This window comes from Chelonia mydas, chromosome 1, assembly GCF_015237465.2.
Source record: "Chelonia mydas isolate rCheMyd1 chromosome 1, rCheMyd1.pri.v2, whole genome shotgun sequence".
NCBI classification, from domain to species: domain Eukaryota; kingdom Metazoa; phylum Chordata; order Testudines; family Cheloniidae; genus Chelonia; species Chelonia mydas.
Genome location: NC_057849.1, coordinates 92,545,975 through 92,573,160, shown reverse-complemented (window position 1 = coordinate 92,573,160; position 27,186 = coordinate 92,545,975). Strand labels below are relative to the sequence as shown.

The 27,186-nt window shown below is 42.7% G+C and overlaps 1 protein-coding gene and 1 long non-coding RNA gene across 2 annotated transcripts in view; both read right to left on the bottom strand.

The window, feature by feature from the left end:
• The window catches only part of GPC5 (glypican 5), a 545,513-nt gene that overhangs the window by 42,210 nt on the left and 476,117 nt on the right, over positions 1–27,186 (bottom strand). The gene's annotated exons all lie outside the window — the stretch shown is intronic.
• Positions 6,882–26,984, bottom strand: LOC122463640. Its single transcript, XR_006287198.1, has 4 exons — positions 26,835–26,984; positions 12,898–12,904; positions 12,188–12,193; positions 6,882–6,896 (listed from the first exon to the last, which is right to left on the bottom strand). It is a non-coding gene; the product is annotated as an uncharacterized LOC122463640 (long non-coding RNA).

The following is a 27,186-nucleotide window of genomic DNA, read 5'->3' as shown; positions in this document are numbered from 1 at the left end:
CATTTAGCTTCATGCAGTCAGGCTATGATCAGGAGGCAGCTTGGGCTAAACAAGACTTAATAAGGGCCTTGTGGCAGATCCCATGCAGAAGGTTCCTGGGTTTGACCTTCGACAGTCATCTTGTGGAACTCTGAACTGAATTCAAACCAACCATGGTAGGTGCGGATATCTAATGCAGAAATGGAAAATCAAGGACTCCCCAGTGGGCGAGTGTGGTTCCCCATGACAGACCATTGAACATATCACTACCTACTGCCCAATTTATAAATATGGGGGAGGCATTACTGCAATAAATTCTGCTACTCCATTAGGCTCGATCAGCTTCAGGTGAAATTGTAGTTGCTGCTCTACACCAGCCATACAAAAGAAGAAGAGTAGAAAACCCTGGTACAGCCGCCTTCATTTATTACCCTGACATCAACCTTCCTATTTTTGGGTAAGGTTATCAAGAAGGTGACAGCAAATTTCATCACCACCCACTCACTGACCATATTCAACATCTTACATTCTTCTCACTGGGGCTTGGCATAAGGACAATTCTAGTAGCACTACTAGATGATCTTCTGACCACAGACAGAATTCAAGTCTCAGTGCTTACTGATGTAACAGTATATCACTTTCAGCCAGTCACCAGATGCTTTGGACCTATTTATAGGATATAGCAGGAGTGAATGATGCAGTAATGAACAACCTTCCTCTCAGACAACTGACAGAATTGCGATGGACAACTATTCCTCTTCCACAGAGTCCTTGAGTCCTCTCTTCCAAAAGCTGGGATTGGATGACAGGGGATGAATCACTCAATGATTGCCTGTTCTGTTCATTCCCTCTGAAGCACCTGGCATTGGCTACGGTCAGACAGGATACTGGGCAAAATGGACCATTGGCCTGACCCAGTATGGCTGGTCTTATTTTATGTCCTGCAGAGATTAGTAGGTCTCCTCATCTTCAACATTATCTCAAGTCTCTTTGGAAAAGTTGTGAGATGTTACAGACGGCTCAAGTGTCACCAATACCAGAGGACCACGAGCTTTAAATCTCCATTTCAGCAGATGTGGTCAATGCCCTCATACTGCCTGAAATAAATATGCACAGCTTCCTGAAGCTCCTAAAATAGTAGTTGTCCCAGATCTGGTCAAGCACACTTTGTTGGCCTCTTACCAGATTTTTCTAAGGAAATCACAGCCTCTGGATCCCTGGGTGTTTTAAACTTCCATAGTCTGAACAGATCCCAAGCACTATCCCAATCTTGGGGTCCCTAGGCACTCTCTTGGAGTTCAGTCCCTCTGTCCAACACTTCCTCCTGACAGCTGCAACCATATGGGCCAACTGACCAGCCCCTGCAACCAGTGCTGATCCCTGAGAATCCCCCAAAGCTTGAAAACTGCTCTCCCAGAACTCCATCCCAAGGTTTGAGCCTTCTGGGTTACAGTTTAACTCTCTCAAGAGAGATCGTGAGGCAGTTGGTACAAAGCATCTGTGGGTGTGTTACATGTTAAAACGTTATTTCCCTTTACTTAAGCCACACATCCATACAAAAATAACCCCCAACACACATTTCCCCCTACCCTTGGGGGTCCATCTGCATTCAGGTAAGCAGGGTCCCCTGAGACTCTTGCAGCAACTTCCCTCTTAAGCTGGTGAAAATGGCTGAAACTTGACAATATAAAGGGCAGGAGATGCTCTATTTAACCCTCTGGTCTCTTGCCAGGGGAGTGCCCTGAACAGATGATCATGGAGTCCTACCAAAGGACTTTCTTGCTAGGCAATCTCATCTTTGCTAAACCAGTTACTCTGGGCATGGCAAGTCTTTTGTCTAAGAAGCTTCCTTTTTAAATATAGGACTATCCAGCTTTAACAACCCTCTATTGTTAGGTCATCATCACTACCCCAATTGGAATTTCCATCTAACATCGATGCAAGGACAAGTGTAGGACTGGAAGGGACCTTCAGAGGTTATCTAGTTCAGTCCCCTACACCGAGACAGGACTAAGTATTATCTAGACTAGAGGTTCTCAAACTAGGGCCACCGCTTATTCAGGGAAAGCCCCTGGTGGGCCATGCCGGTTTGTTTACCTGCCATGTCCGCAGGTTCGGCCGATCACGGCTCCCACTGGCTGCGGTTCGCCGCTCCAGGCCAATGGGGGCTGCGGGAAGAGGCGCGGGCCGAGGGATGTGCTGGCTGCCCTTCCTGCAGCCCCCATTGGCCAGTGGGAGCCACGATCAGCCCAACCTGTGGACGCGGCAGGTAAACAAACTGGCCTGGCCTGCCAGGGGCTTTCCCTGAACAAGCAGCGGCCCTAGTTTGAGAACCACTGATCTAGACTATCCCTGATATGTGTGTCTAACAACCTCTTAAAAACTTTCAGTGACAGATTCCACAACCTCCCTAAGTAATTTGTTCCAGTGCTTAAATATCCTTACAGTTAGGAAGTTTTTCTTAAAATCTAACAAAAAAAAATCTCTTTACAAAAGGCTGCCCCTTCAAAATGGAGTTTGCAGCTTGATAAAGATACACACACAGTTCATAATCTTGCACAGAATTCATTCCTTTTTATATTCTGAGTGACCTGCTGAGGTGCTTCTTTTTGATGTGGTTAATTGTTCGTAGGCCACTCAGTACACTCTTAAAAGCTGGGTGAGCTTTCAGTGTAAGAATTCATAACATGTAAAGACATATTTCCCTGTCACAGGGTTCCTGCAGGCTCTCTCCCTCGAGCCTGCACCCTGTGTTTAGGCTCGTATAATAAAGAATCTTCCACGCCCTCTTTTTTGGGATCACCCAAATGTCTTTATTTACAGTGTTCGTGCAGTTCCCAGATCCCCCAGCAGTTAATGCCCCACAGACCCTCCCCAGGATCTCCTGGCTTTTGAGGCTTCCTTCTTTGGTAAGGAGACAGCGATACCACCCTCCTGTCTCCTCCCAGGCTAGCCTCCTCACTGAGGTTTGCCCAGGGCTTTTATAGCCCTCTCGTGCCTCAGCCCAGCTGTCACAACTTAGCTCAGCATGTTCCGCCGAGCCAGCCCTCATTAGGGCTTGCAGCTGGACTCCCTGCTGAGTACCTGCATCTCTACACCTGGCCAGAGAGCAGGCTGCAGCCAGCATTTTGGCAGGGCCTTAAAGGAGTTTACCCCTGCCCTGCCACATTCTCATATTGTTGCAATAATAAAGCCACTGTTGCTATCCAGGTAAAGAAACAGATTCTTTCACATCCAACTGACCAGGAGATTGTTCCTGTTTCTCTCAGATAGGAACTGCCACTAATCCAGGCCTTTTCCAGACTAAGACTATTGAAACATTCTCTCTAGGGCTGAAGTTGAAGGCCTTAATATCCCATTTATTCAGTGGGAAAAGCCACTGAGCGCACACTCCACTGGCTCTCTGTACATTACAGCATACAGATTAAGGTCCGGGCCTGATCTTTCTTTCAGGTCCTTCATGAGATATGATCTGGACCTGGATATCTTGTAAACCTCTCTATGCACAACCCACCAGAACAACTGTTCAGTTGGATTGATGCTGCATCCAGGATGAAACTCTCCAAAGCACAAGGCATTCTCAGTAGGAAGGGGAAAGGAGGAGGCATGAAAACAAACTGACCTTACGCCCAACCCTGTTCAGAGCATGGACACCATGTTTTCGAGACGCTTTCCCAAAATAATGAAGGCTGATGATCAAAATAAATGCAGCTGCCCTATGACAATCAAGAGTACAATATTTCATACTGTAAAGGAGTCTCAAATTTTTAATATGGTGTTTAGATAGCACTGTGATGGCTGTATTAAAAATGATTAGATAATCATACCTAACTTGGTCCCCCATCCTGGGGTGTTTGGGAGGAGATATCAAGGAAGACCTCACAGTGTCTTGTTATACCTATGCATAACGTTATTTAATGCATTTGACTTTCATGGTCCATATCCTTCCATGGCAGAAAAAGAAAACTCCACACTGCATAGAACACAAAGGCCTCATCACATCATAGAATACACCAAATGGCAGCTATCAGATTTATAGATTTTTATGGCCAGAGTTATCTATGATCACTAGATAGAGAAGAGTCAGGTTCAAAATGGGGACGGGGGTTCTTATTTTTACCAAAGTGAAAGACTGTTGCATTTCCATTGTCTTTCCCAATATGCAGGTTAAGACAGTCAGCCATGCTGGACAGAATGGCCCACCTCTGCTAATATGTTCCAGAGCTGTGGCAAAGATTGGAGTTTTCCCACAAGCTTTTGAGGTGCAATTTAGTTTAGCATGATAAGAATGATCTGCCTGCACGTGTTACCATTTCTATTATTTAATTAATAAGAGTTACAACCTTGTTTTTTCCATAAGATCATCTCTCTGATTCATAGCGTGCTAGTAGCAAAAGTCAGGAATATCAAAATTAAGGCCAGATATTACAGCTAACATATTTCTACCAAGGGACATCAGAGAACCAGGTAAATTATATTCTCCTAGATCATCTAGTATAGACACCAGGGGCTCATTTTATGATTTTAATTATTTTGTTTAGCTATTACAGTTTAAAGTGTTTTGTGGTAATCAGCAGAAATTAATGAGACAAAACTATAAGATATGCATTTTCAAACACTGTATCTTAATTATAGTCCAAATGCAGATATTAACAGATTACACAACAGTTTGTTTGGCTACCTCATTAAATGATTCTAAAGCACTCTCTAACACACAGCACTAAATGCATACTAATACCTTAGCAATACAGTAAGTATGGACAATCCAGGAAAATACATTAGAATTATGTAAAGTTCGTTTCAAGCACAATAGGCTACATACAAACAGGACAGTTCTCTACATTCCTCCACAGCAAGGTTGCCAGGTAGCATTTTGAGACACCTTTCATCAGTAAGGACAACAAAATGGCACCAAAATAAATAGATTAATAGAAATGTTGTTAATAGCTATAATTGAACACACACATAGGGCCAAAGGTATCACTGGAGTAATTGCACTGACAATTATTATATTACATCAAGAATTAATCTGGCTTAAAGTGCACACATGTGTATTTTAAAAGTAATTATTTTTAAAGTGTTCTTAAATGTTTAAAATAGATTTAACTGACCGAACATTTCTTTTGAGGATTTTTCTACACTGCTACCTTCGGCTAAACTGCTTTCATATTATGCAAATCCCTCCTAAATAATTCTTCTCTGCAGCATTAAGTGATATTTTAAAAAACCCACACTACAACCTAGTTTAATAAATGTGCCAACATCTATACTCATCAGTGCAAGAACCAGGGAGAGAAAGCTCAAAAGAGGCTCATATTTAAACAAACACACCTCAGTGTGAGTGTGTGTTTATTTCGGGAATTCTGATTTAATCAAAAAAAAATCACAGAACATGGCAAAAGTGAGTGTGTATTCCTTACATGCAGTTTTATAGTCCTCAGGTGCCAAAATATAAGTGAAATATTCAAGCCAATCCTCAAAATAGCACTTACATTTCCCCAGAACACTCAGGCCGGGCTTTTCAACAGCATAACTTCTTCTCTATCTCTCTCTCAAAAGAAAAGGAGTACTTGTGGCACCTTAGAGACTAACAAATTTATTTGAGCATAAGCTTTCGTGAGCTACAGCTCACTTCATCAAATGCATCCGATGAAGTGAGCTGTAGCTCACGAAAGCTTATGCTCAAATAAATTTGTTAGTCTCTAAGGTGCCACAAGTACTCCTTTTCTTTTTGCGAATACAGACTAACAGGCTGCTACTCTGAAATCTCTCAAGAGACTGAGCCAACCTGTTTTTAAGATAAGCCTAATTAGGCTTAACCTATTGCAGGTGCTAAAACAGGCAGGCCTAACTAGTCAATCTAATCAGCTTCCAGATCAGAGTACCTCCCTTAGCTGACTCTAAGTCTTCCAGATAGTCCATTAAAAGCAAAACATAGGCTTCTGTCTGGTTCAGCTGGGTTTTCTCCACAGGACCACTGGGAAGGGAATGGCAAAGCTGCAGTGTTTCCTTTGGGGGCAGTAAAAGACCTGTACATATCCTCCCATTGCCTTGTCAAGTAACTATGTGATTTTTAACCCTTTCCTCACACCTTCTAGATTTGTCTTTCTGTCTATGACCTTCACTTGTGCTGTCTGAACATAAATTGTATGCTCTTTAGGCAAGTATTAGTCTTTCCTTCTTCCTCAGAAACATCTACCATACTACGGGGTGCTCCAAAATAGTAATAATTAGTTTCAGCCCTGGTTTGTGTGACCATAAGGGTCCAGTCACTTGCACAGGAAAACAGGGGGTATCTGAACCCCAAATTAAAAAAACACAATTGAATCAACTGGGTGCATGCAATGATATTGTGTACAAAGATATGTCAAGCAAGGTCTTTCATGAATGCTTGTAATGTTCTGAACTTGATGGTCATCATGAGATATGTACAGAGGGTATGGTTATGAATGTATGCATACACATGTGTGTGCGTGCATGTATGTGTAACTATTGCACCCTCATGGCTAAGATGAATTCTGCTCTGCAGGTGGCTCTAGCTAAGAATAAGTATGTGCAGGAACTCAGCAGGGAAACTCCCTTGCACCACAGGGGCACCTTTTCCAACCCCCCTAACGTAAACACACAGACACACACTCAAACACACCAGAATAGCACAATGAATACAGGAAAAGGGAACATTTATTTACAGAGGGATGAATGGAGAAAAGCAAAGGGAGAAGAGACTGGGAGAAATAAAGCAGGGTTAAACCTAACACGAGGCGCCACAGGCCCAGTGGTACCACAATGAAAGAGTAGACACCGAGCAATGCATCTACATTCAGAGTTCAGGAATCCTAAGCAGAGTTCCAGTCTGGCAGTGAGTCTTGGGTGCTCCTGCTCATCTTCTGTGCCAGTGAACTTTCTCCAAGAAACTCCTCTGGTGTCTTCTTCGGCTGCTCTCTGCAAACCCACACAGAGTGACAATCTCCCCACTTAGCTAGTTACAGCCTTCTTCCCTATTCTCAGTGCAAAACCACAAGCCCAAGTACTCACAGCCCTGTGCAGCTCTGGGCAACAGTGCTACTATATCTGGCTATGTTTTTTCCTTCTCAAGTGATTACTCCCTGACGCAGGGCTCCTCCTGGTTTCCATCCTGGGGCATCACCGGTCGGCTGTTCTATCCTTTCCGGGCTTTGGGCTGGTTCTCAGCTGCTTCACTACATGAGGGCCAGTTCACTGTAAGCCCTCTTGTCTGGAGCTACACACACACACACACACACACACACACACATACACCTGTATGTGTTTGCTTTTCCTTACTATTTCATTTCTGAATCTGATTTTTCTATTGAATAAACATTTTGTTTATGTTTACCCCAAACCAGTCTCTGGTGTGCAAACTGTGCGAAATGTGTCCCCCAAAGTGAACTGACAACTGCGGGCTGTTGAACCAAGAGGGGAAAAGTCCAAGTATCTGGCAGATAAGAAATTGGATTAGATGGATTTGTGGAGACTGGGACCAGAAGAGCTTTTGGGTCACCCTACAAGGAGTAACTAGGCTTGTGGAATCTAGTGTGAGACCTTTATGCTTGAGGGCTGGATACTGGTATCAGGGCTCTAAACCATATCAACAGAGCATTACGCAATATAAAGTTTCAAGTCAGGTGGTGAGAGAACTCCTTACTGGTCTGGATGATCCCCCAAACATCACTGTTTTGTTCGCTGAAAAACCTGGATAAAAATACAACCTAGCCACTTGTACTTTATTCCCTCTATTGAAGGTGGAGAACGAACAGAATATTAATACCAATGGGTTCTATTCTTTTGTTGATGAGACATCAGATAACTTAGCTCGAGCAGTTTATTATACAGAGAAATCACTGCAATACAGAGAGTGTTAATACTTCACACAAGCTGGAGAACAGGCTTGCAGCTTACATTTTCACTCTGTTCCAAATTTGCTAAATTTTTCCCATATTTATACCTCACTTGATTACAGCAGATAGACGATTTCACAGATGTGGGACCTTTCATCCTTTTCTTATCTAGTTTTCTACATATTTTGAAGATCAGCCATCTGTACTAAATTATCCAAATATCCCTAGAAGTAAACACTGTGCTAGGCAAGGTTGGTTGTATTTGGCATTGCTTCTGACTGGTTCTGCATACACAAACAACAGAGTGTACATATAGTTCACCTGCTAGTAAGTTTTGACAAAAAAGATTAGCATGAGTACGAAGTATTCTGGGACATATACTTCATAGTTATACAACTTAGCATAAATACAAAACATTCTGAAAAATATGATATTGTCTAACAACGATCAATTTTGTTGTGAGACACAAATCCAGAAGATATAGCCCTGGTCTACACTTGTGGGGTGGCGGGGGAGATCGATCTAAGTTACGCAACTTCAGCTACGTGAATAATGTAGCTGAAGTTGACGTACTTAGATTGACTTACCATGGTGTCTCCACCGCGGTGAGTCGACTGCTGCCACTCCCCCGTCAACTCCGCTTGTGCCTCTTGCGGCACTGTAGTACAGGAGTCGACGGGAGAGCGCTCAGGGATCAATTTATCGCGTCTAGACTAGACGCGATAAATCAATCCCCACTAGATCGATCGCTGCCCGCCAATCCGGCGGGTAGTGAAGACATAGTAAACAATAAAATATGTACTGGTGTAATTAAAGGTCAGTATTTGTTAACAGCTACCAAAAGATTACTACAAACTTATTTCCTATTCTAAATATAAGGGGAAATTGAAAATCTCAGATACCAATGTGTGATAACTGTTGACAAATGTCGACTTTTAATGGGAAAGACTATGTATTAAGTAGTGCTATGCAGTGGAAGCCATTAAAACCTTGATATTTGCCATTCATTATACTTAAATTTTCTGATGTGCATGTGATATTACTTGCCCTAAATGTAGGAAATATTACAGTCTTGCTAACTTCAAGATGCTAATGTTGCACTCTGGTAAAAGCCTAAGGATCTAGATAATTTGGATATTGATTAGATCAAAATAAGATAAGGTTTAAAGTAAACAACCAAGGGAAGAATGAATGACTTATAGGACAGATATACTCTGGGGGAATGTTATTTAGAAGCAGTCTAAATAAAGAGAGAAGTTTTTGTGTGGGGGAGGAGATGGGAAATGGTGAATAGTAGATTGAGTAGGAGTTCATAATGCAATGCTGCTCAGAAGCTCAATTTTTTCTAGGTTGTTGTGGCCTGACATCTAGTCCCACACTAGAAACCAAGAAAGGATCCTCTGCAATGAGCAAAAGAAAGCCTCGTTCTCAGAGATGACTCATTTGTTAGATTAAGATATCTAACATAGGAAATTAGACTAAAATGTCCTGCCCAGTGCTCCTGACTATTCAAACAGAATAAAGACAAAACCCAACACATAGGGCTTACTTTCCAGATCTGTCCAAATGGACACCCTGAACTCCCTGGGGAAATGGAGAGATGTTCCCTCTGAATGTCCTTTTGCCCTAGAAACTGCCTTCTTTACCCTAGAAACCCCTGTACTAGGAATGTAGCAAAGTTATCCTTTGTGTTTTTCAAAGGGTTCAGGTGTGATCAGTCAACTCCCCTGAGTTCAAGTTTCCCTTGGAGATTTCCTATTCCAAGAGTTAGGCTGATGACACCTGCCTTTATTAAAGAAATTGAAATGGGAATTCTTATGACTTATGAGGAGAAGCTGAGGGAACTAGGATTGTTTAGTCTGCAGAAGAGAAGAATGAGGGGGGATTTGATAGCTGCTTTCAACTACCTGAAAGGGGGTTCCAAAGAGGATGGATCTAGACTGTTCTCAGTGGTAGAAGAGGACAGGACAAGGAGTAATGGTCTCAAGTTGCAGTGGGGGAGGTTTAGGTTGGATATTAGGAAAAACTTTTTCACTAGGAGGGTGGTGAAACACTGGAATATGTTACCTAGGGAGGTGGTAGAATCTCCTTCCTTAGAAGTTTTTAAGGTCAGGCTTGACAAAGCCCTGGCTGGGATGATTTAATTGGGGATTGGTCCTGCTTTGAGCAGGGGGTTGGACTAGATGACCTCCTGAGGTCCCTTCCAACCCTGATATTCTATGATTCTATGATGGCTTCAGTCCATGAGGGTTGTTTTTGGGAAGAAAAAGGGTTTGCTGTTTCTCCCATCACAGATGTACACACAGAAAACCCTAACCAATTAAGGGTATGTCTACACTATGAAATTAGGTCGAATTTATAGAAGTCGGTTTTTTAGAAATCGGTTTTATATATTCCAGTGTGTGTGTCCCCACAGAAAATGCTCTAAGTGCATTAACTCGGCGGAGTGCTTCCACAGTACCTAGGCTAGAGTCGACTTCTGGAGTGTTGCACTGTGGGTAGCTATCCTACAGTTCCCGCAGTCTCCACTGCCCATTGGAATTCTGGATTGAGATCCCAATGCCTGATGGAGCTAAAACATTGCAGCGGGTGGTTCTGGGTGCATATTGTCAGGCCCCCGTTCCCTCCCTCCCTCCGTGAAAGCAAGGGCAGACAATCATTTCGCGCCTTTTTTCTTGAGTTACCTGTGCAGACGCCATACCACGGCAAGCATGGAGCCCGCTCAGGTAACCGTCACTGTATGTCTCCTGGGTGCTGGCAGACGTGGTACTGCATTGCTACACAGCAGCATCAACCCATTGCCTTGTGGCAGCAGACGGTACAGTACGACTGGTAGCCGTCATCGTCATGTCCGAGGTGCTCCTGGCCACGTCGGCCAGGAGCACCTGGGCAGACATGGGCACAGGGACTAAATTTGGAGTGACTTGACCAGGTCATTCTCTTTAGTCCTGCACTCAGTCCTATTGAACCATCTTATGGTGAGCAGGCAGGCGATACGGATTGCTAGCAGTCCTACTGTACCATCTTCTGCCAGGCAGGCAAGAGATGAGGATGGCTAGCAGTCCTACTGCACCGTCTTCTGCCGAGCAGCCATGAGACGTGGATGGCTAGCAGTCCTTCTGCACCGTCTGCTGCCAGCCAAAAATGTAAAAGATAGATGGAGTGGATCAAAACAAGAAATAGACCAGATTTGTTTTGTACTCATTTGCTTCCCCCCCCCCGCCCCGTCTAGGGGACTCATTCCTCTAGCTCACACTGCAGTCACTCACAGAGAAGGCGCAGCGAGGTAAATCTAGCCATGTATCAATCAGAGGCCAGACCAACCTGCTTGTTCCAATAACAATTACTTAGGTGCACCATTTTTTATTGGAACCCTCCGTGAAGTCCTGCCTGAAATACTCATTGATGTAAAGACACCCCCTTTGTTGATTTTAATTCCCTGTAAGCCAATCCTTTAAGTCATGTCGTCAGTCGCCCCTCCCTCCGTCAGAGCAACGGCAGACAATCATTCCGCGCCTTTTTTCTGTGCGGACGCCATACCAAGGCAAGCATGGAGGCCGCTCAGCTCACTTTGGCAATTAGGAGCACATTAAACACGCATTATCCAGCAGTATATGCAGCACCAGAACCTGGCAGAGCGATACCGGGCGAGGAGATGACGTCAGCGCGGTCACGTGAGTGATCAGGACATGGACACAGATTTCTCTCAAAGCATGGGCCCTGCCAGTGCATGCATCATGGTGCTAATGGGGCAGGTTCATGCTGTGGAACGCCGATTCTGGGCTCGGGAAACAAGCACAGACTGGTGGGACCGCATAGTGTTGCAGGTCTGGGACGATTCCCAGTGGCTGCAAAAATTTCGCATGCGTAAGGGCACTTTCATGGAACTTTGTGACTTGCTTTCCCCTGCTCTGAAGTGCATGAATACCAAGATGAGAGCAGCCCTCACAGTTGAGAAGCGAGTGGCAATAGCCCTGTGGAAGCTTGCAACGCCAGATAGCTACCGGTCAGTTGGGAATCAATTTGGAGTGGGCAAATCTACTGTGGGGGCTGCTGTGATGCAAGTAGCCCACGCAATCAAAGATCTGCTGATATCAAGGGTAGTGACCCTGGGAAATGTGCAGGTCATAGTGGATGGCTTTCCTGCAATGGGATTCCCTAACTGTGGTGGGGCCATAGACGGAACCCATATCCCTATCTTGGCACCGGAGCACCAAGCCGACGAGTACATAAACAGCAAGGGGTACTTTTCAATAATGCTGCAAGCTCTGGTGGATCACAAGGGACGTTTCACCAACATCAACGTGGGATGGCCGGGAAAGGTACATGACCCACACATCTTCAGGAACTCTGGTCTGTTTCAAAAGCTGCAGGAAGGGACTTTATTCCCAGACCAGAAAATAACTGTTGGGGATGTTGAAATGCCTGTAGGTATCCTTGGGGACCCAGCCTAGCCCTTAATGCCATGGCTCATGAAGCCATACACAGGCAGCCTGGACAGTAGTCAGGAGCTGTTCAACTACAGGCTGAGCAAGTGCAGAATGGTGGTAGAATGTGCATTTGGAAATTTAAAGGCGCGCTGGCACAGTTTACTGACTCGCTTAGACCTCAGGGAAACCAATATTCCCACTGTTATTACTGCTTGCTGTGCGCTCCACAATATCTGTGAGAGTAAGGGGGAGACGTTTATGGCGGGGTGGAAGGTTGAGGCAAATCGCCTGGCTGCTGGTTACGCATAGCCAGACACCAGGGCGGTTAGAAGAGCACAGGAGGGCGCAGTACGCATCAGAGAAGCTTTGAAATCCAGTTTCATGACTGGACAGGTTACGGTGTGAAAGTTCTCTTTGTTTCTCCTTGATGAAACCCCCCGCCCCTTGGTTCACTCTACTTCCCTGTAAGCTAACCACCCTCCCCTCCTCCCTTCGATCACCGCTTGCAGAGGCAATAAAGTCATTGTTGCTTCACTTTCATGCATTCTTTATTCATTCATCACACAAATAGGGGGATGACTACCAAGGTAGCCCAGGAGAGGTGGTGGAGGAGGGAAGGAAAATGCCACACAGCACCTTAAAAGTTTACAACTTTAAAATTTATTGAATGCCAGCCTTCTGTTTTTTGGGCAATCCTCTGTGGTGGAGTGGCAGGTTGGCCGGAGGCCCCCCCACCGCATTCTTGGGCATCTGGGTGTGGAGGCTATGGAACTTGGGGAGGAGGGCGGTTGGTTACACAGGGGCTGTAGTGGTAGTCTGTGCTCCAGCTGCCTTTGCTGCAGCTCAACCATACACTGGAGCATACCGGTTTGATCCTCCAGCAGCCTCAGCATTGAATCCTGCCTCCTCTCATCATGCTGCCGCCACATTTGAGCTTCAGCCCTGTCTTCAGCCCTCCACTTACTCTCTTCAGCCCGCCACTTCTCCTCCCGGTCATTTTGTGCTTTCCTGCTCTCTGACATTATTTGCCTCCACACATTCGTCTGTGCTCTGTCAGTGTGGGAGGACAGCATGAGCTCAGAGAACATTTCATCACGAGTGTGTTTTTTTTCTTTCTAATCTTCACTAGCCTCTGGGAAGGAGAAGATCCTGTGATCATTGAAACACATGCAGCTGGTGGAGAAAAAAAACGGGACAGCGGTATTTAAAAAGACACATTTTATAAAAGAGTGGCTACACTCTTTCAGGGTAAACCTTGCTGTTAACATTACATACATAGCACATGTGCTTTCATTACAAGGTCGCATTTTGCCTCCCCCCACCGCGTGGCTACCCCCTCAACCCTCCCCCCTCCCCGTGGCTAACAGCGGGGAACATTTCTGTTCAGCCACAGGCAAACAGCCCAGCAGGAACGGGCACCTCTGAGTGTCCCCTGAAGAAAAGCACCCTATTTCAACCAGGTGACCATGAATGATATCTCACTCTCCTGAGGATAACACAGAGAGATAAAGAATGGATGTTGTTTGAACGCCAGCAAACATACACTGCAATGCTTTGTTTTACAATGATTCCCGAGTACGTGTTACTGGCCTGGAGTGGTAAAGTGTCCTACCATGGAGGATGCAATAAGGCTGCCCTCCCCAGAAACCATTTGCAAAGGCTTTGGGAGTACATCCAGGAGAGCCGTGAATGCCAGGGCAAATTAATCCTTTCACATGCTTGCTTTTAAACCAGGTATAGTATTTTAAAAGGTACACTCACTGGAGGTCCCTTCTCCGCCTGCCGGGTCCAGGAGGCAGCGTTGGGTGGGTTTGGGGGGTACTGGCTCCAGGTCCAGGGTGAGAAACAGTTCCTGGCTGTCGGGAAAACCGGTTTCTCCGCTTGCTTGCTGTGAGCTATCTACAACCTCATCATCATTATCTTCTTCATCCCCAAAAGCTGCTTCCGTGTTGCCTCCATCTCCATTGAAGGAGTCAGACAACATGGCTGGGGTAGGGGGCTGAACCCCCTAAAATGGCATGCAGCTCATCATAGAAGGGGCATGTTTAGGGCTCTGACCCGGAGCGGCCGTTCGCCTCTCTGGTTTTCTGGTAGGCTTGCCTCAGCCCCTTAAGTTTCACGCGGCACTGCTTCAGGTCCCTGTTATGGCCTCTGTCCTTCATGCCCTGGGAGATTTTGACAAAGGTTTTGGCATTTTGAAAACTGGAACGGAGTTCTGATAGCACGGATTCCTCTCCTCATACAGCGATCAGTTCCCGTTCCTCCCGTTTAGTCCATGCTGGAGCTCTTTTGCGATTCTGGAATTCCATCATGGTCACCTCTGCTGATGAGCTCTGCATGGTCACCTGCAGCTTGCCACGCTGGCCAAACAGGAAATGAGATTCAAAAGTTCGCGGTTCTTTTCCTGTCTACCTGGCCAGTGCATCTGAGTTGAGAGTGCTGTCCAGAGCGGTCACAACGGAGCACTCTGGGATAGCTCCCGGAGGCCAATACCGTCGAATTGTGTCCACAGTACCCCAAATTCGACCCAGCAAGGCCGATTTAAGCGCTAATCCACTTGTCAGGGGTGGAGTAAGGAAATTGATTTTAAGAGCCCTTTAAGTCGAAATGAAGGGCTTCATCGTGTGGACGGGTGCAGGTTTACATCGATTTAACGCTGCTAAATTTGACCTAAAGTCCTAGTGTAGACCAGGGCTAAGAGAGGTTAGAGGGCTACTTTACAGTAATCATGAAACTGCACCTGAAACACTGTTCTGCTCTCCATATTTGTTGTTTTTATTTTAAAAGGAAGAAAATACAGTAGATTTAAAAATAGAATAGATTCAATGTGGAGCAAACAAAATGCAAAATGGATGTGGGATTTTGATTTCAGAATAGTTTAAACAATTAAAATATTCCTTTATGGTAAATAAATACAAAGAATAGGGAACATCTAATTAGGTATTTAGTATTGTTCAACAACTGCTGTGGGATCTAAGAACTAACAACATTTAAGACACTGTCTAGGAACTCAGGACCCTTCAAAAATTACTCCTATGTTTAAATTTACACATTGTGAGTAGGCCCATTGGTTTCAGTGGGACAAGTATTCACAGGGCATAAGGTTAAGCATACATGCTAGTCTCTGGAGGATTGAGGACTCAGTCTGCTGGACTACTTTTATCTTCTCACTCTTTTCTCCTAAAGGCTACTAACATGGGTGGGTTGTGTGTATATGCATGCACGTGCTCTAATACTAACATCTGTTATTCAGATCATTCTTTTGAAGTTACTGTGGAAAAAAGAGGTGCAACTTTAATTTCCATCTAATATTGATAATCATACAATATTAAATTTTCCTTTTATTTTTCCCCTGTAATGGATGGGGGAAAGACTCTTGCATATACATTAAACACTAGGGACAAGATTAGCTAGTTCTGACTGCAGGAAAGTGCCAATTATATCAAGGCGGAGGCAGTGTACTGCTGATACTCCCTTGAGGGAACAATAATTTAACATATACACTTACAGGAGGTGAGGAAGATGGAAAGGTGATAGTGAATAGTAAGTTAAACATGAGACTTATGCAATATGGTGGCAGAAAAGGCCTAATATGATTCCGAGCTGTACATCCTGGAATGTGGTAATAGTCCCTTGTCTTCATGGCTCTGGTGTTATTGCACCCCATGCATCCAGTCTCCATTCTCACCCTGTGACAGTCTCCATTCTCCCTCCTACCCCACCCCCTTCATCAGCAGCATCACAACAGAGTTCAGAGCATTTGCACTTTAGGTTGAGATTATATCTAATCAGGAAAAAAAGGCCATTTATGGGACCAATGAAAAGGCCAGTGAGGAAACCTACAATGGGGCGGGGGACGGTTGCAGGCTAGTCTGGAAAGGAGCCTCATATTCTGTGGCTTGCACTGGTAGCATAGCCACCTGGACTCAGCCAGGTGTCCCCTCCATCCTTCCCCTGTAGATTGCTTAGTCCAAGCAAAGAACACTAGTAATTTAGCTCATTCTATGTGAATATGTTAGTGGAGTGGTCATTGGTGAAGCGTCTGAGAATGGATGGAGGTCACTGCTGGACTAGTTGGAGGTGGAGATCACAAGAGTGAGTTCTAGTACAGCACCATGAGATGGAAAGGTTCAAACTGGTGCCTGCAGTGGCTCAGGACCTCTATATATAGCTAAGGACTATAAAGGTGGAGAAAGAGAGATGGTATCTTGGAGGACTGCTGCAGGATGAGGATTACATCCATTGTCCACATAAGGATCACAGCTAGCGATGCTACTGCCGGACCTAAATTAAAAATGGGGCATAATGTTCAAGTCACTGCAGATAGGATGAGAAAAAGGACTGTAAGTCAGTCACTACCCATAAGGGCTTGTTCCAAACTGACAGCTTTATAAGGCAGATGAGGTTAATCAAACATTAATCATTGTATAATATAATTTGAATTTTTAAAGATGCTCTTATGACTTGCTGTTAAGCAACAAAACCATATGCCTGATCCTGCACATCTCACTCAAACAATACTCCTATTCAGTTTAAGGGAGTATGTAAGGAGGATGAGAGAGTCTGAAATACTAGCTAACATTTTATCAAACTAAAAAGGTAATTTTTTTATAAATTAAAAACCTGTTAAAATATGAAGCAACAACATTATTAAATCGTAACAGAACTTTCACAAAACCTCAAGCCTAACGCATTTGAATATTTATTATGTATAAAAATCCTTCCAGTTATATGAATTTTATATTAAATTATTACAGAATGTAATAGAGAGCTGTGCATAGCACCAGTCATGGTCAGGTTGCTCACATGCGATGTGACCAGGACATGTGCTTCATTATTAGTATATAGTTTCAGAGTAGGGGCCTGTCATATTTTTGACAGGGAAATTGTATTCTTATGCTTCTCAGTTTTTGCAGGACATGAATATTTCATGCAGAAAAGAACACAGTGCCATTTTTATATGGGATGAATGAAACCAAAAAGATGGGTGTGCCCTGCCAACGTTCCCTTACATAGTCAAATACTTAACTGCTCTTTCTCCCATTCTAACCAGTAGGAAGAAATATGAAATGACTCAGGAAACAATTCCTAAAATATGAATCTAAGAAGGAAAATGGTGCCAAAATCTTAGCTACATGGAAATGACCAGACAAGATAAAAAGATAATCACCAAAGATATGTATTTGTCCAATACAGATCAAAGTTGTGTGCATCTGATTTTTTATATTAATTATAACCTCATATGGATTTATAGTCACTGCTGTGTTGGCACCACAACATTGTATTTTGTGGATATGATCTCACCCAATTGAAAAAATACACCTTCTTAGAAATGAAGTTATGTGTCAGAAACTTAGGTAATGTACATGGTATTTAATCACTGGCAGCTCCATAGTAGCAATAGTTGTTTGGGGGTAAGCAACAACAGCCAGAGAAGATACTATAGACAAAATAGTGACATAGTAGTTCGAAATGAAAAAAGAAGTAGGGAAAGAGGAGCAAAACAGCAACTCAGCTGTAAGGAGAGGGAAAAGGGGGGGAAAACAGCATTTTCATATAATTTTATATTTTATAGTTATCTAAATAAAAATGACCATGTGCTGCATCTTTTCCTGCTTCCCAACCTGCATGCCGACACAGATATCCTCAGTACTTTGTGTACATTTGGAGGAACACACAGTCTAACAAAAGCTGATCCAGTAAAAGATATTACCTCATTTGCCAGAATCTGGGATTGGGCGACAGGGGATCTATCCGTTGGTAATTATCTGTTCTGTTCATTCCCTCTGGGGCACCTGGCATTGGCCACTATCAGAAGACAGGATAGTGGGCTAGATGAACCATGGCCATTTTATGTTCTCATGCATCTTGTCTCTACAAAATCTAATGACTTACATATTGTTGTGGGTTAATACTGAAGATTATATGATTCCTGACAATAAGATGAAGACAATTACTGGGCCTGCAGACATTTGAATTATAGGTAGGAGAGGATCTCTGAATGGAAAGTGTATTTGCATAGACAAAACCAAGCTAGAACATGTGTGTTTGAACTTGGCTTTGAGTGGTTTAGGAAATGTATCTGAGTGGGAAGGATGAAGGAGTAGTCCAGAGGCAGTTGTCTTTGAATATTATTTCTTCTTGGGGTGTACAGTCAGATATCAGTAACTTTGAGAACTGATTTATATGTTCCTGCTTTTCTTAAGTGCAAACATCATAATTTGATAAAAAGTTTTAGATTGTGTTCCGATATGAATGCCAAGGTTGAAGTTGCTTCACATATTCCTCCCTCCCCACCCCAAAACCAATCTGACAATCCCTAATTTTTATAGTACTCTCCACTGACCATAAAATCAGTACTGCACAACATTGTTAGTACAGTGCTAGTTACCAGATGTGTTCTTGAGAAAGAATCATTCACTTACTGCTTTGGACAGCTGCTGCAACCATGCAAAAGGGCTGGGGCAGAAGGGAGAAAAAGGCAGCTAAAGTTCAAACTGCTTGTGAATTTACTAAAGGGAACAAAATCCAGTGGTGGTATTCTACTGAGTACTTGGAAGAAGTTGATTTTCAGTAAAAAAAACTCCACTCAGATCACGTTTTGCTTCACAACAGATGCATATGGTATTTTACACGCTTTCCTCCTCCTACAATGAGTATAATACAAATCTGTGGAAAAGCCAAAAACCCTGTAAGAATTCCCCCAAAGTAGAACCAATTGGTATTATGGAGAAATTGATAAGCAGCTGCATTTCTCCCACTGCATCATATTCTTTTACCTTTAGGAACAGTGAAATTTCACTACGCAAAAGCCAGAGTCAGCTACAACAATAATTTATTTTTTGCAGATATGAAACCATTTCAGCATTAGATGTTATATAAAACATCCAAGTAGCCCACATGGACAGCATTACATGCCACAAGAGAGTCATCAGAACTCTTGTTCTGGAGGGTAAAATAGAGATCAGTAAGGAAAATGGCATTTTAATATTTCCTGGGGAAAAAGAGAAAGGTTCCATGGGTTTCTATTATGCATAATCAACATGAGAATAGATGTCTCAAAGGCATGCTGCGGCTCAACCAGAAGTTATAGGCCCAACACAAGAATTACTCAATGACTTTCTAGAGTCTATTATGCAGGAGGTCTGACTAGATGATCAAAATGGTTTCTTCTGGCGTTAAAACCTATGAATATATATAAAAAATAACCTAATGGTAGGAGGGTAAATAAACAAGTCACCACAGAGCCAAATTCTACCACCCTTACCTGCCTTGAGTAACACCCTATTCTATGAGAAAAACCACTGCAAACAATGGAACTAATCATGGAAGAAGATAGTACTACTCACTGTAATGGTCACACAATCAAGCCCTTATATCAGCTAGGCTGATATCCAGAGAATCTAGTTGTCCTAAGGGCATTTAGAAGCCTGAGCCTGATTATGAGTATTGACAGCAATATTAAAAATGAAATGTTCACAGACAGGTTGTGTATTCAGGATATAGTATTGTTATCATTTTCATTAGACTTCCTCATTGTACAAATAGGCTTCAAGGGGCATACATACAGTCAAAATCTAAGGGCACTTGATGCAATCCAGGCAAGGCACAGAAGTCTTCCCTTCCTCTCTTTGAAGCACGTATTGCCTCTGGAAATGTGTGAAGCATGAGGATAGGGTTGCTTTAAATAATGCCACAACAGTGACCTATCTTGCTCCAAATTCCCCATCTCTGAAGAAAGCAAATGCTCTTTTAGGGCTTGCTCCCATGCTCACCAAAGTCAACGGCAAAGCTTCCATTAACTTTAATTGTGCAGAAACTGGGCCTAAGTCATAGTCACTGATTTTAGGAAAATATGCTAATGAGTGTGAATATAATGTAACTAGAATATGCTTCATGCAAAAGGTCTCTTGTAAGGTATCCTTACAAAGCTTGTAATCTACTAAGTGTGGTCATTCTATTTGTATGTATGTATCATTCTTGTACCTGAAACTAGAAATATGAAATATAACTCTGAGGGCCTATTGTAATTATGCAAAGTATGGATCATTAATGGTGGTTTGAAATCTTGATGGTTCCCATTAACCAGGACAATTGACTGTGGATGGCTCTGTTTGCTTGCAGGCCTTCCTGTGAGTCATGCTGGGAGGAATGAAGGCTTGGAATCTTACAGTGATATGTGACCATGTCGCCTGGTCCTGAAATCCATCTTAAACCTGGTGCTTTTCCATTTAGAAGGGGGTAGAGGGGGGACGGGACCCAGAGAGACAAAAGATTCCTGCCTTCTGCCAAAGCCATATAAGGGGGTGGAACAGAACAAAGGGGGCTGCAATCATGAGAAATACTAGGCTACCACCTGAGCTGGAACAAGGACTGTACCGGGGAAAGGATTGTGCCCAAACTAGGAAGGTGTACAGTTTGTGATAGAAGCTTATTGAACCATCTCTGAGGGTGAGATTTTATCTGTATTCAGTTTTCTTACTATATTAGACATAAACTTGCATGTTCTATTTTATTTTGCTTGGTAATTCACTTTGTTCTGTCTGTTACTACTTGCAACCACTTAAATCCTACTTTCTGTATTTAATAAAATCACTTTTTACTTATTAATTAACCTAGAGTATGTATTAACACCTAGGGGTGGGGGCAAACAGCTGTGCATATCTCTCTATCAGTGTTATAGAGGGTGAACAATTTATGAGTTTACCCTGCATAAGCTTTATACAGGGTAAAACAGATTTATTTGGGGTTTGGACCCCATTGGGAGTTGGGCATCTGAGTGTTAGAGACAGGAACACTTCTTACGCTGCTTTCAGTTAAGCCTACAGCTGTTAGGGGACATGGTTCAGACCTGGGTCTGGGTTTGCAGCAGGCTAGCGGGTCTGGCTCAAACCAGGCAGGGCACTGAAGTCCCAAGCTGCCAGGGCAAGACAGCAGGGGCAGAAGTAGTCTCAACATATCAATTGGCAGTTCCCAAGGGGGTTTCTGTAATCCAACCCGTCGCAGTCACGTCATTGCTCAATATCACCATCAGTTGGTTGATGGATAAGCTTGAGGAGGCAGCTGTCGATGGCTTTGAGCTGAACACCACCCGGCTTTGAGATTGAGCCCTCACAAAAAAAGTGTCAGTTTGGTGAATTGCTGCACGGGTTAGGCAGGAGCTAGCATGCAGTAATCTGGTCATTACTCCAAGTAAAATTAAATCTCTGGCCATGTACCAGATTACAACCATTTTAGTGTTAACCTGTCTAGATGGGACTCTGAGCATGTGGCAACTGTCAAGTAATAAGGAAGAATCATAGACAATGCTGGAGGATGCTCCAAAGATATGGACACTTGTATAACAGCAGCTGCTGCCATGTTTGGGGACTTCAGTGACCTCTGTGGGGATGTTGTGACAAGCCTGCTATGAAGCTGTGGATCTATAGAACCATAATTATACCAACTATAGCAATGAAACATGGGAGCGAAGAAAGGCTGAAGAGTGGTGGATTGATGTTTTCAATTCTTATCTTTTTCAGCTGCTCCATATTAAGTGGCAGGACACAAATCATCAGTGAGGATATTTGTAGCCAAACCCAGCAACTGCTTCCATCAACACTGGTTTGGTTTTGGCAGCTTTCTTGGCATGGACATATTAGTTGGATGGAAGACCAAGAAATTAAGAAGTGTGTTTACCAAGGAATGCCACTACATGGCTGGCAATAATGTGCTTAACTAAAGCCTTATTGTCCATAATTGTTAATCTTATTGTACTATAAACTGAATATCCAGCCAGAGCACCTCAAGATCTAGCTACAGATCAAGCTGGGTGATGCTTGTTCTACAAGGAAGCTATATCCCACTTGGATTTGTCCTGATGATGATGCTCAGTAGCTGTCTATGAAACTGTGCAGAGAGTTTCCATTAAGGGTAAGCTGTCTAGCTGGTTCCATATATCCACTGTCTAAGAGATGAGCCCATCCTCAGTGGGGAAAAGGTTATAAATAGGGGGAGTTGGTGACTGGATGCAAGACTAGGATATTTCTGCTATGAGAGCTTCATTCCAGAGCCTGTTCCACTATGGATCCAGACTATAGATTGTCTCACTGGAAGCTAAGGAGATGGCCAACTATTGACTCTGAAACTGGAATTACTGCTGGCCATGAAGATCTTTGGGCTGGTTTTGCTAAGGAGAATCTGAGGACTTTGGAGAGGAACTGTGGGACTGCCATTCTCCTCTGGCTCTGAGGAGTTTACATGACAGACACTTTTGATGCCATACTGCAGAGATTGAGAAGTCATCTCAGGGAAAAGATAGGTGAGGAGTGTGTATGTGTCTGCATTAAGACATAACTTACAAGTGAAATTTATGTAACAGCAATAGGGCACGAAAGTTTGTCTGGGAAAACCCCAATGGATTTAACTGCATAATAGTAGTTTAAGCAAAGTTTACACAAGTATTCCAAATGCTAGTTGGAGATGTTTTTTATATAAACATATTTCCTTAAGACATTGTTAGGCATTCTCTGTTAGCAGTTTAACTCCACATAATGTTTTTGTTTTGTTTTTTAAGTCCTGAAAAGCTAGTACCAGGTGTTCTCAAACTTCATTGCACCGCTGTACCCTTCTGACAACAAAAATTACTACATGACCTTAAGAGGGCAGACTGAAGCCTGAGCCCCGCCGAGCCTTGGGAGGGGAGGGCCAAAGCCCAAGCCCCAGGGCATCAGCCCCAGGCAATGGGGCCTGTAACCTGAACTCTGCTGCCCAGGTTGGAAGCGTTCAGCCCCAGCTTCTGGGGCTTGGGCTTTGACCCCAAGCACTGGCCAGCTGTGGTGACCCAATTAAAATGGAGTTACGATCCACTTTGGGATCCCAACCCACAGTTTGAGAACTGCTGAAACCTTTGGCCTGCACTTCAGTAGAGAAGTAAGATGAGGTGCAGGAAAAAGGGGGACCATATTAGAGTTATATAAAATATTACCTCAGTACTCCATACCCAGGCACTTGGTTTTACATCTTGATTTTAGCTAGGGTCCACTTACTTGCCACTAATGGTGCTGTTGCTGTAACTTCAGAGCAATACATTTGTATTTAGGTTAAAGTCGGCGGTATGTGCTTGTAGTCTAAGTGCCAGTCCTTTGGATATGTGTTTTCAGAAATTGTGTTAAAGTTATATTTGTTTTAGCCAAGTAAATATTCATTTTTGATGTTCCCATTAGAAACCACATCCATACTCAGCTTCAGTTTGGTAGAGTTTCAGCATTTTATATGTAGATTACAAAATGTAACCTTCATGATGATGTGTTTAGGAATTTGTCAAGCAACCATAAATCAGGATTTTATTTTCATACATTACAGCTTATTTCATACCTTCAAATAGTCCTTATAATTAAACCATTAACTTCCTCACAATCCACCTCTGATTGTACATTTGTCCCTGAGGGTTCTAAAGGTTTTATAGCGTATACCTCAACAATGGGCTTACTATAATCCTACATTGATCACCGTTTAGAAAAAACATCAGTCTAACATCTTAAATACACAAAAATGTTTCATTAACCAATCCCATAGCTTTTCCAGCACCATAATCAAGTAGATTATTTATTTTACTGCCAGTAACTTCAAAGGCATAGAAGAGTAGATCTTGTCTGTTAATTCAGCTTGCGCAGAAAACTGCCTTGTACAACAGAAAGCACTCCTGTGAATTTTAATTAATTTAATCTGCTGTCCTACCTGAAGACTAATACTAGTACAGTAATAGTTGGAAGGACAATCAATCAATCAGTGTTCTTAATGAGTAGGAGTTGAGCTCTGGAACCTTTTTGCAGCAGGAGATGAGGTCATGCATTCCTGAATTAAAGAAGATTTCTTACTGTTTCACTTGAGCAAAATAAGAAATGAAATGGCAACTGAAAGCAAGTCCTACTAGCAAGAAGGAAGGAAGGAAAATCAGCAGATAGTTCAAGAGCATTTCTTCCATTTAAATCTCCCTACTTAGAGCAATGTAATCAATCTTAGTATTATCACATTCACTTTACATTTACCCTTTAGGCTTATTTTGAAATGGAATCACTGTCATATAAGGTCACCAGGCAGAATTACTATTACTTTTCTGCTAGCTCCTGCATTACATTTATATTATAGTGCACAATCTTCAATTTTTTTTTTTTTTGGCTTGGCAATGACCAATACACAGCTAGTCCTAATTGTACCATACACCTTGCATTCACCCAAGGCAGGGTTTCCATTATCAAGCATTAATTTACTTCTCTGCGCATATGTATGTGGCATCATCTTAACAGCCTTTGATATATTCTTATGTCATATTCTGGATCTTAATTCATAGTGATGTGATGCCGTTGCTGCATTATTCTTATTTTGCTAGAGGAAATAGATATGTGCACCATTTTCTTTACTGGAAGTTTTGCTGAGCCTCATTTTATTACAGAAATGGCATTTGGAAGAATTGATTTTGAAAATAGCTTTTATAAAATAATCTGCAGATATTTCCATTTAGCTTATTTTGCTTTGTTAATGAAATTGAATCCCAGAGGAGAGTCACATTTCAGCGTGTCTACCACGGTTGATGCCAAATCATGAAGTGATCAGAAAACTCAAAAATGGAGTTAAGCTACTTCAGTACATTAAACATTGCACACCCAGACGAAGTACTGCAAGTCAGATAATCAGATGGTGTAAATCAGCATTGCTCTATTGACTACAGTATGCCAAACTCTGCCCTCACAAATGCAGAACTGCCAACCCCACACATTTAAAAAAAGCAGGCATTGGGCCCCTTCAAAATTGTGGATTGGCTTAAGAATGAATCTAAAAGCTGTTGTTTTTGAAATTCTCATTTAGTTTTCCTTCCGGTCTCATAGCCCTCAGAGCTCACATATTAAAACTTTTTCTCTACAACTAAGAGGAGCTAGATTCTATTCACATTTATGCAGGTGTGGCTTTAAGAAAAGCTCCAAATACGGTACCAAGAGAATTATTTTTTCATCATGAGAATTAGCAAATGTGCATTAGCAGACACAGGCCAAGTTTTCAGACACAGGTATCTACAGTTTGGCTTTTACATCATTATGTAGTCATGTAAATATAGAACCTGATTTTCATGTGTTGCATCATCATGAAACCCACTGAAATCAAAGTGAGTTGGAGGGCACTGAACACCTTTGAAAGTGATGTTACTTGTACTTAGGTACTGAAATTGGTTTTAAGAGTTGAACTTTAGGTACCCATGTTGGAAAATTTGGCCTCACTTATCAGAGAACATAGAATTCTGCAAATTACAGTTCTCAGATGTCAGACCTGGCCAACTTCCTTGCACACTGCTATCTGAAAGAAGCTGAATGTTGTTGGTTTTCTTGTAAGTGAAAGTTTAAAAGTTATAATTTTTGTACAGTTCAGTGGAGTTTCATTGATCTAGAAATCAATAGTAAACCTTCTTAAGCCTATATAAATCAAATTTGGTTCACAGGATACCACAGTATACAGTACTAATTTTCTTCTCATGTCCATGGATTATAACTCATTTGAAAAACTACTATACATCAAACTGAACTTCTAAAAATAATCAGAATTCACCCTTTTGTCACTACCCTCCCATCTGTCTCTCACTATGCCCCCCCTCACTGCTATTTCTTAGAAGAGAATAACATTTCAAAAATGTAGGCATACTGTAAAAATATAGTCTTCAAACACGATAAAGGCTGTTATAAAGAGGAGAGTGATCAATTGTTTGCCATGTACACTGAAGGTAGGACAAAAAGTAAATGGTTAATCTGCAGCAAGGGAGATTAAGGTTGGACATTTGTAAAAACTTTCTTACTATAAAGTATAGTTAGTTAAGCACTGAAATAGGCTTCCAAGGGTAGGGTTGTGGAATCCCCATCACTGGAGATATTTAAGTACAGGTTAGACAAACACCTGTCAGGGATAGTCTGAGTATATTTGGTCTCACTTCAGTGCTGGGGGTTGGACTAGATGATTTCTAGAGGTCCCTTTCTGTCCTACGTTTCTATGATTCTAAGTAGAGCAGTCGATTAATTGCAGTTAACTCATGTGGTTAACTCAAAAAAATTAATTGTGATTAATCACAGTTTGAATCATGCACATGATACAGTTGTGCGGTGATCTGGAAGCCTACTTTCACTATCTCCGCCTCAAGGAATATTTTCAACACACCACTGAACAGATCACTGACCCACAGGAACCCTCCTACCAACACTACAAGAAGAAGAATTCTGCCTGGACTTTTCCTGATGATCGAAATGACAGACTCGACTTCTACATAGAATGCTTCCACAGATGTGCACAGGCTGAAATTGTGAACAAACAGCATCACTTGCCCCATAACCTAAGCCGTACAGAACGCAATACCATCCACAGCCTCAGAAACAACTCTGACATTATAATCAAAGGGGCTGACAAAGGAGGTGCCGTAGTCATCATGAACAGGTTGGATAATGAACAGGAGACTGCCAGGCAACTCTCAACACCACATTCTACAGGCCACTATCCACCTATCCCACTGAGGCGTACCAAAAGAAACTACACCATCTGCTCAACAAACAGGAACAAATCTACACAGACACACTCTTAGAGCCCCGACCAGGAGTATTCTATCTGTTACCCAAGATCCATAAACCTGGAAATCCTGGTCGCCCCATCGTCTCAGGCATTGGCACTCTTACAGCAGGATTATCTGGCTCTTTGGACTCTCTCCTCATGAAGGTACATATTAATCTTTAGCACATCTGGCACATACATATCTTGTGACACTGGCTACAACGTGCCATGCGAACACCTGTTCTCACTTTCAGGTGACACTGTAAACAAGAGGGCAGCATTATCTCCTGCAAATGTAAACAAACTTGTTTGAGTGATTGGCTGAACAAGAAGTAGGACTGAGTGGACTTGTAGGC